Here is a 10,345-nt window from a genome sequence, read left to right on the forward strand (position 1 = left end):
CATTGCTAAACCAAAGCCCAACACCATACCAGGCAGGGCCCAGCCAGGCCACAACAACCGTGACAACATTTTGCAACAAAATCGCAGCAGCACACAGAAAGCACTCGGCGCAAGGAAAACTTTGGAGGTTGGGCCTAGTATCCTCCTCCTTAGGGCTAGTCCACATGAGCCCTTTAACACCAGCTGTGCAGAGCTGTCAATTTCAAAGTAGGAGAGATCAACAAAATTTTCAGACCCAATAGTGACATTGGGAGAAACACAAGTGCGCCTGAAGCCTGTTGCTCTCCTGGCTACAATCCCAGCATCCTCTTGGTGTCCCAAAATGAACACAAATGACTCTAGAATGCCTTGTAACATCATGTAGGGAGGTTCCATATAGTAAACAGTGATTGGCTCTTATACATTCAGAAGATGGTGCCTTTTCTGTGCTGTTTCATCTGGGTGTAGTTATGAATAACTGATCATGTATGTGTGTTGGGGGGGAGGCAGTTGGCGGGAGCTGGGAGTTATAAACCTAGAGGTAATTCATGTTTTTAAAAGATCAATTCCTTTAGGCTTAGCCTGCACCAAAAGCAGCTGAGCTACTTTGGGTGGCCACGCCAGAAATTTGGCAGAATTTGCCTTTTCTACATGGCCCCCAGAGCCTTGACCTCATGGCTGGAGTGCTTGCCCTCCTCCAGGCACTGGCAGCACACTGGCATCTTACATTGCATGCAGTACATGTGATTCTCCAGCTCATGGATCGGTACAGGTGGAGATCTTGCAGAGACTCAGCCTTCTTCTCACCTGGCCCTTCACAGGGGCACTAGGCGATGCTTAGCGAGTGGGCCCCCAAGGCTGCTGGCTCTGCATGGGACTCTGAGTCTGGGGTCTCCACAAGGATGTTCCTGGCACAAGAAGACAGGCACAGGCTGTGGGAACAGGGCAGGATTATGGGTTCCCGGTAAAAGGAGACGCGCACCGGGTACTTGAGTTCACAGACGAGCTCTGCCGGGGGACCAGAGGCAGGCTCTATGCTGATCCCCTCCCGCCCTGCGCCCTAGGTTCGTAAAAAAAAATCCAAGATGGCCGTGCGTTCCACAGCAGAACGCACGGCCCTTCGCCAGTAGCAGGAGATGCGCCAGCAGCAGATAGGCAAAGACGATGGCACGGAGCCCTTCAGGACTCGGGCCCCCCACATTGCGGGGTCTGTGGGGGCCTTACTTATGCCACCCTTCAGTAAAATCCTTTCCGGGCCCCCTCTCCTCCCGGGCCCCCCGCAGCTGCGGGGTCTGCTTCCTCGGTAGTTACGCCAGTGGGTAGCTGCTTGCTTGGCCCTGCAAACAACTGGTCATTAGATTTCACTGTGACCGATGAAAATTTTCTAACCTGCCGATTTTCTGACGAATGGCAGACGAATTATCCTTGGATGCACGATCGTTCAATTCCCACTAACCTCACGATAATTTGACGGATTGTTTGGATTGCAGTATAATCAGTTGTTCATCAAACAAAAATCTTTGCATCTATGGGGGCCTTTAGTGCTGCTTTTTTTCTGCATTCCTGTGATACAGTTCCACCCCCCCTCCCTCTTGTCATAAGTTCATTCTTGGCACTTTATGTGTTAAATAATTAAAGGCTGAAATGAACAGAAGAAAGTGAGAGGGTAAGAACTGAAACACACAATTTCATTTTCGATTTAACTAGTGATTGACTGTTTCTTTGGTTGGGGAAAATATTTTTGCCCAATAGGTGCCCTTTAAGATAGTAGAACACGCCAAGCTGACACTTTCATAGAATTGTTAGCACTGCTGCATTGCATCACTGGGATCTTTGGTTCAACGCTAGCCTGGGCAGAACCTGAAGGAAGTCCTGTGCTCATGTGGGTATCCTCACACTACAAAAAAACATACAGCAAATCGAATTGGTTCCAAATAAAATGGACTATAGTGTGTGGTACTCAGGTACTGATATATAATCTATGTAAAGTTTTGTGGCACATCAGTGCTATACAAAAAATAGCATATATCATGTCTCTATGTCTTAGGCACTGTTCTGTGTCAGCTGCTTTATTGGAATAAAAAATGTGTGGTGGGCAAGTGTCACTGTAACTGTCATGGTGTGCGCTCATAACTGACACATTTGAAAACCAAATTAAAAGGATTCATAGAGATACAATAACTTGAAACCATGGGCACTTTTCATTCAGCACTTTGTACAGTAGAGGTCACTGCACTCCTCACTTTGTGTACTTGTGTAGCCTGTGCATGGGCATCAGATGCAATATTTTAGTGCATACACAAGATTTTGGGGTGATGCAGAACTTGTCTCAATACCAGTGTCCACAAAATGTTACCTGCCTGTCTGCTGTGACTGTGAATTCCAAGTCTAAATGAAATATAATGTAAATAATTTAAATAGTATAAATCACGTTTATTTCGCTCATGATCACTTATATGATATAAAATGATATGGAATTATTTCTTAGGGTGACAGGGCCCCTTTCACCATGAACTGAAGGTTTATAGATCGGTTATTGTTTTTGTATATAATCTGTAAATTCAATGTACAAATCCATTTATTCTATAGCTGTGCAATATGATATCATGGATTATATGAATACTGGAGAAATGTACTTCCTTTGTACAATAATCACTGAGGCAAAAAATCTCTAATAGTGTAGGTCTTCAGAATGTACTCACAAACTCATCCGGGTTGGAGATGGATAGGACATCACCGTGAATTTGTTTCTCTTCACTTTTCAGCGGAAGCCTCTCATAAATAAGTAAAAGCCTATGTCTCTTTCCAGCTGTGGTCCTTAAACTAGGCAGGCATTGCATAAGGAATACTAACCACACTAGTTTTCCTGGGTGGAGCACAGGACTGCTCATGCTCACTAGTCCAGTCTATCTTACTTGTCTGTTACTTGCTAAGATTCATTCACAGGGTCACTGCGTCTTCACCTCCTGCTATTATGGAGTACATAAAAGAAAAGTAAGAACAGGTTCCATCATCCTTTTATACACTAAGGAACCTGGAACTGATGAAAAACCCTTAGACAAATGAAGGACACAGGGCATAGATGACAGTGAAGGACTTCCTGTGAAATTAGGAGACATTAACTATCATTCCCCTACTCTATTTCAGGTCCTCTTAACTAAATTATGCATTTCCCACAAAAGGCAGAACCCCAGTTTTACTTGGCCAAAAGAGCGCTACAATATTCTTTTGAGATTTTTTTATGGCCCTTTTAATTTCAAAGAACCATACGACACATGCATGCTATTTATAGTCAGTACATGTCCAGGTACGGTAGGGGTCCCCAACTTTTATTTTTTTTTACCGGTGAGCCGGGTTAGAGAGCAACCCAAGCATGATAAATGTAATTGGGTTGTGCAACCAATACTTGCCTCCAAGCCTGGAATTTAAAAATAAGCACTTGCTTTAAGGCTACCGAGCACAATCAAACACATTCTGTGCAGTTCCATGCCAAGTTCTATTTGCGTCAAACCCAGATCCTTACAGTAGATCTGCAGCAATACTGTGCATCTGCAGAAAAAAAATGTCAGCACAGGGAATGAAGACGCTAGGCAAGATGCGACCGAGAAAAACGGGAATGATTTAGAAAGGCCAGTATGCCAATACTGTAATGATTTGGTGGGACAAATTATAGCAAATCAATAGAATGTAAGCGGGCAATCTATATAATTTCATTGATTATCTACATTTTATTCTCTTCTAAATCCACTGTAATTCAATATTCTTTGATAATAAAACTTCCAGGGGTGAATAATTTTTTTTATAGGCACGTTAACTGTAAGATTGGATTAGTGTTTACTGTATGGGTGAATACAATTTAAATAAATACTAAAATATAGCCAAGTCCCAAGTACATAATGACAGCACAACTGTCAGTAGTCAGAAAATACAAAACCACAATGCACACAAAACTGCTATGCATACAATGACAAGAGTATAGAAAAATTTCAAGTGTGCATTTTATTTCATATTACAATGTTGTACATTTTTGGTTGTAATCTTAAAAACTAGTGTAAAAAAAAAAAAAGTGAGGCTTCGCAAAAAATTTATATCCAAATCAGGTATAAAGCTAATTTCTCCCAATTGTAAATTATTCTGGGGTTAATATGATTTTTTTGTTTAACTACCGGATCAGAAACAAAACAAAAAAAAGTACAGGGAAATGCAACTAGACCATACAAGAACACATGTTGTAAACTTTGCCGATAAAGGATCTGAATTTCGTTTTGAACCGTCATAATATAATTTTACACCACTTTTCAACCAGCTTCATATTAATAAAAACACTGCATATTTTAAATCAGACAAACCTTTAAAAAAGATTTTGCAAACAACTGTACAAGCTTTGTCAAGTACTTTGAAGATTTCTGTAGTCTCTTGGTTGAGCCTCCAAAACGGTAGACAATTTTCCTTGGTAAATAAATTCAGCGTTTATGAAAAGTAATTGTCATATTGGTAAATATTGGCTTTCCCCCCCAAAAAGAAAATCTGTTTTTTTCTGCCTCCCCACATATATTATGCTGCTTCAGAAACCCTTACAATTTAATGATATACCTGAAATTTTACCTTGTAGCAAAAAGCTACAGAAAAAGCTGAATTGTGTTGCATAGATTTGTCTAAAAAACAGGAAACAAATTTCCAACAGAAGCCTATTGCGACAGTGGCGAAAAGGGAACCTGCATCATCAGAATTTATGGCAAATATTTTATTTAAAACATACAAAACACTTGCTGTTTAGACATAAAATGTTTATACCTGTGTGCAATTTTTTTGGTCATTAACAAGAGGCTTTGTTTAATTGGCACCATGTCTAACTGTATTCAGATCACCCATTGTCCCAGTCCCCACTTTAATTCCATCGGCAGAATGACACCCATTCTTTAGGCTGCATAAATTAAAAAAAAAAAAAAAAAAACAAACAAATAAACCTAACCCTCCCATTCCTTCCCCCCAAAGATTTTTTTCTTTAATAGAAGCCTTTGAGTGCTAGAATGGTTCAGCAACAACTAACAAGGGGCTGATTCAACTGGCACTCAAGAGCAAGAATTTTGACAACCAGGGACTTGGAAAAATCAAGAGGAGGAACACGCCGATGTCTTTTACATGTTATTTAATTCCAACAGTGTCTGGTCCAACATCTGATGCATATTTAAGTTTTCCTCCTTAGCATGTGCCACTTTCTCTGTAAAGAGATAGAAGGAAAAAGTATTAAGTGTAGAGTAAGAACAAACGTTTTGTCAGTGACTAATTTAACCCCTGTGGCAGCACTTTGCCCAGGGCACTTCAATGAACAAAAGAGTTGGATCTATTAGAAGAGTCTCTGCAGTTTCCTTGAATTAAATCAGGTATCTGAAACCTTTTGCTGAACTAAACTGCAGCGGATGGGGAACAAAAGGCTTCAGATGACTTATATGAATGTTATGAACAGAGGAGTGTCAACCTTTTGCATTCCATTAACCAGGCAGTGGTTTAAATGGCAGACTGGAAGATGAATAGAAGAAACTAAATAGAAAGATACTCTGATTCAAACAAGGCAAGGCAAGGACTGGTGCTCAGGGCCAGATTTACATAGTGGGCACCCCTAGGCTCGCTGACGTTTGTTGCCCAGTTTGTTCCAGAAGCCAAGTATCCTAGATAAAAGAGGGGATGATAGGAGATTTAGTTCCACAGCAGGTGGAATGCAAAGAGGATGGAAACTGCAGGAAGCACTCAATGTTATATGAACTCCAATATTAGTAGCAGATTAAGTTTTACACATTTTAAAGAGTGAAATTCCTCTTGAAAACAAAACATGACAGAACACGCAATTCAAAGCAAGTAGCGACTGCTGTATTTTTTGTAATGTTACGCTGTAACAATGGTTAGCATGTATAGTAATGTATGATATTGTACGACTGTCCATGCATCCTATGAATTAAGCAATGGATTTCACTCAGGTTCTGTTTAAATGCACAAGCATGCCAACAGTTAAGATTTGATTTCCAATCCATATAATTACGGTTAAGTTGCAAAATGCTGGTTATCACACAGAATATTTTTTTGGTTAGATAAAAATGAACCAAGAACTACAAACGTTATACAATACCTTAAGTATGGAGACATCAGTAAACATTCCGCATCATGGGAATTGGTGTAAATAATAAAAATTTTTTGGAACCCAAAACACAGGAATGTCAAGATAGTGTGCTGCAAACTGAGCAGTGGGTGGCTATAGTATTTGCCTCCAAATTAACGCATTCCAGTAGAAAACGCAGTACTTATTGCCAGGCCAAGAGTACAACGTGCCACATCTCCATATGTCTGTTGAGATCATGGTTGATCTCACAGTGTGAGCAGGTCTATCAATTTGAGATGAAATAGTCCAGTGTGTCCAAATGGAGGCTTTTAGAGTACAAGTGACCCTCTATAGACCTCTTTGTCGGATATACCAGTAGAGTAATAACATGGCCCACAAACCAGTGAGATAGTGGCTAGCTGGCCCATGGAATAGAACATTTTGGGCAGCACTGGTATAAACAATACCACTAAATGGACAGACAGACTGCAATAACCAGACAATCAGTATTTATATGGGTGTTGATTAGCACACGACTGCGATGACAGTCACTGGAAGCAAATGAAGACAGACTGCAAATGCTGGACGCTAAAACAGTTTGGGATCTACAGGCCATTGAACTTTACGACATTTATTTTCCCATGGGGAGACTATAGGCTACTTGCCCCACAGAAATCAATGAGATACATGTCTAGCCAGTGAAAAGTAATAGGCTTATATCACACAGGGAAATTACTATGACATAGCTAAATTAAAACAAAGCACCCCCCAAAACTAGTATAATCAGAGAGAAAAACGAAAACAATGAAGTTCTGCCTCCCAGCATCGTTGAAACCGCTATCGTGTTTTAATGCCCTTCTGTTCCTTCAGATTATATGGACTCTGGAAAAATGGATTAAGGGCATGGATCATTTATAGAAATTATGAGCAAGTGCCTACTATGCTTGCAGACAAACCTATATAACCTCAGCACAGGCAAAAAACAAGAGTGTCAGCCAATGCCCTGGCTCAACACCAGAGGTTTATCATAATGTGGTCCATAAAAGATATACCATGAGGAATAAGACATTACATCCTACACTGCAAATACCAATGTTCTGCTAGTAACACACTTCCAATGTAAAATCTGTAATCATTTATAGGTGTTGTATGTACCATATTGGGTATTTTGGGTATTTTGGCTAAACAAACTAGTGTATTTCCTTGAGTACATGTGGAAACAAAAGAACTGGTAACTGAACATTTGACATTTGTAACGTGCAGAAACTGCAACAAAATGTAAACTTTTGTTATAGCTTTACTATGGTTTCCTTTAAATAAAATGTATTTAACCTCTCACACTGCAAGGGTGGAGCTGTGCTTACAGATAAAAAATATCTTGCAATGAGTCAACATCTGGTTGCTGAAAAGAAGTGAATCACTAGTATGCTGCCCATTCACAGAAAATCATGCAGTTTAATTGATCTTTAACAAACTGTATAATTGCCTGAGACTATACCAAAATCCTTTTCCTCTATACACCGACTAGCTTTATGCTCATAAATATACGGAAAAACACCTTTTCACAATTAATTTAAATATCACACTTTATCATGGCACTATTCTATTAAGCCAGATTCTGTGGCTAAAACAAGCCAAATTCACACTTTTTGAAAAATACTATTTCTTTTGTATTAAAAGTAGCAAACTCCTTTAAGGCTTAGAACAGACGTGCCCAGGCCTGGACTGGGAGTCAAAATAGACCCTGCCATTCCAAGTACATAGAGGCCCGAGGAGCCCCCTACCAGCCCACTATATGGTAACTTTCTATGGAACCATACAGCAGCCCCTCTGGCATTTGCCAGAACACACAGATTGCCAGTCCGGGCCTGGACGTGCCTGTACAGTTTAATTGTTCTTGTGCATCCCGAACAAGGGATCATAAAACTACATTTTCCATTTGACTTTGCTGTATACGGGCAGTAAATGCCTAACTGTGTAAATGGTGCACCCATATGTATCCAAATATGAACAGCTTCTGAAAAGACTGCCAATTTCCTTTACAGACAGGGTAAATAAATAGCAGTTTTTCTGGTAAGTGTAAATTTCATGACAATGATTGCATAACTAACTGCTTCTTTGAGCAATGGCATGTGCAAGGTTGCTCTAACAGAAGAATACATAGCAGTGTTACTGTGGTGTTACACACTTAATGCTTGATTTCTAGCTCATACTGCAAGTCACCAGTACTCCAGTAACGAATGAAGCAGAAGTTGCAAGTCTAGGTACCAAGAATGCTGCCTGCATGGTTTACTAGCACTGTGCTACTCTAGGCACATTTTCTGTTCCAATCATTCAGCATTAAAACACCATGAAAATAGCACCAAACCCTAGAGACATTACCTGTTAGCAGTTGTACAGCAATAGCACAATAGCTGGGAATTGCTACACAATTGTACTAGTCACATTTTCTCCAGTCTAGCTTTGACCCAGTGAAGCCCAAGTTAGCTCCCTTCCCTAGGCTTGCTTTTCAATTCCACTCTTTACATCTAATTGCACCGTTGCAAACAATGGAAATCCACATAAAGATTTCTTTATTTTGCCCTGGCAGGAAACAATTTATTTAGTCAATTGACATGCTCAGGGCAGTGAGTTATTTAGTTTGCAGTTTACCAACTACAGATGTGGGATCTGTTCTCCAGAAACCTACTATCCAGAAAGATTTGAAAAGGGCAGCACATTTACCTATGTATGCCTATGGCACACAGCATTTTCAACGCAACGGCCAGAAAACAAGGGGCAGCCAGGACACTGATGTCGGCCTGTCACTAACGTTAACGAATCAGTTTGAGTGCAACTGAGCAGAGGCAGCCACCTACACACCTTGTGCTTCACACAGGGAACTTCTGCTACATCGAGAGTAGCAACACATTAAGTAGATGCCACTGTCCTCCACCAGAGGGCAGCTGCAGTAAAACAGTGTGCGTACCATAGGCCTCTCTGACTGTTATTTAGCTAGGTCACCTATGTGTCAGGAAAACTGGAAAATCCTGTTCAGCAAGAGCCACATTGAGCCATGGATTCAGTCCTCTGATGGCAGGTCAGTACAGGTTACTATGTGTTTAGCTCTTTATGGCAGTGGCCGACCGGTAGATTTGTCGCCCGCGTTAAAAATGCACGACTGCGGGCGACTAATCTCCAGAAAATGTGTCTCCATTGGAAAACTGAAATCGCTGGTGGTAAAACCAACGCATTGCTTCGTTTGCCTGAAATCGACCTAAGTTGCCTTCATAATATATTGGGTTTTACTGCCAGCGATTTCAGTTATTTCCAGTGGATGCATTTTCAGGTACTTTTCGCCCACAGTTGCGCATACAAATATCCCCGTTGGCCACTGCCCTTATTCTGTGTACTAAATTCCATTTGCTCAATTTAGCCTACCATCTGGGTGGCCGAAACATGCAAATGTGCTTGTTTGGCAATCTCCTAGGATCTTCCAGTTCCAGTAAATGGCCATCTTTAGGGCAATGGCCTGCCACAATCTCCAGCAAATGCTTTCCCACTGGCAGTAATGTAAATCATTGGCGGAAAAACAGTTTTCCAAAGCGCCGCACAGGTTTTCACACTGGCGATTTATATTTTTGCTGGTAGGAAAGCATTTGCTGCAGATTAGTTGCCTGCGGTAGTGAAGATATATCACAGGTGACCAATCTCCTGGTGTGCCATTGCATTTAAGATTTAACAGTCAGATATGCAGACCCACTGGAGAGGAATGCCCCTATTACCCAACGTGGTGCTCATTAGTCATGTATTGATCAGGTAGTGCATTGATTTACCTTCTGACTGGATGCTGACTCAGCAAAAAGTGGCCAAGTTGGCAGTAGGCTTGTATATGGCAAGCTTCTTTTTTTTTTTTTTTAATGAAATGGGCACCCAAAACTTTTACACTTTTAGGTGAGTATAAAGCAGATACAAAATGTACTCAAACTACCATAGTCTTTCTGAGGCAGAATAGCTTCAAACTAAATGTAGAGGTTTTAAAAAAAAAAGAAAAAAAAAAAAAACAACCCTTAACTGTACAGACCAAGTTACTTCTAGGGAACATATTGGTTCCGACTCCAGAACACAAAACATCTGCATACACACTTGTACGGGGGGGGGGGGGGGGAAATAATACTATGAAGATAGCCTGATGGCCATTTAAGTACGGTAATTGCTCTGACTTAATGACTTGTATAGAGCAATACATAATATGGAAAATATATAGTGCCAGCAACGCACCAAATAAAAGTT

The sequence above is a fragment of the Xenopus laevis genome, chromosome 3L (genome assembly GCF_017654675.1).
Source record: "Xenopus laevis strain J_2021 chromosome 3L, Xenopus_laevis_v10.1, whole genome shotgun sequence".
Classification (NCBI taxonomy): Eukaryota; Metazoa; Chordata; class Amphibia; order Anura; family Pipidae; genus Xenopus; species Xenopus laevis.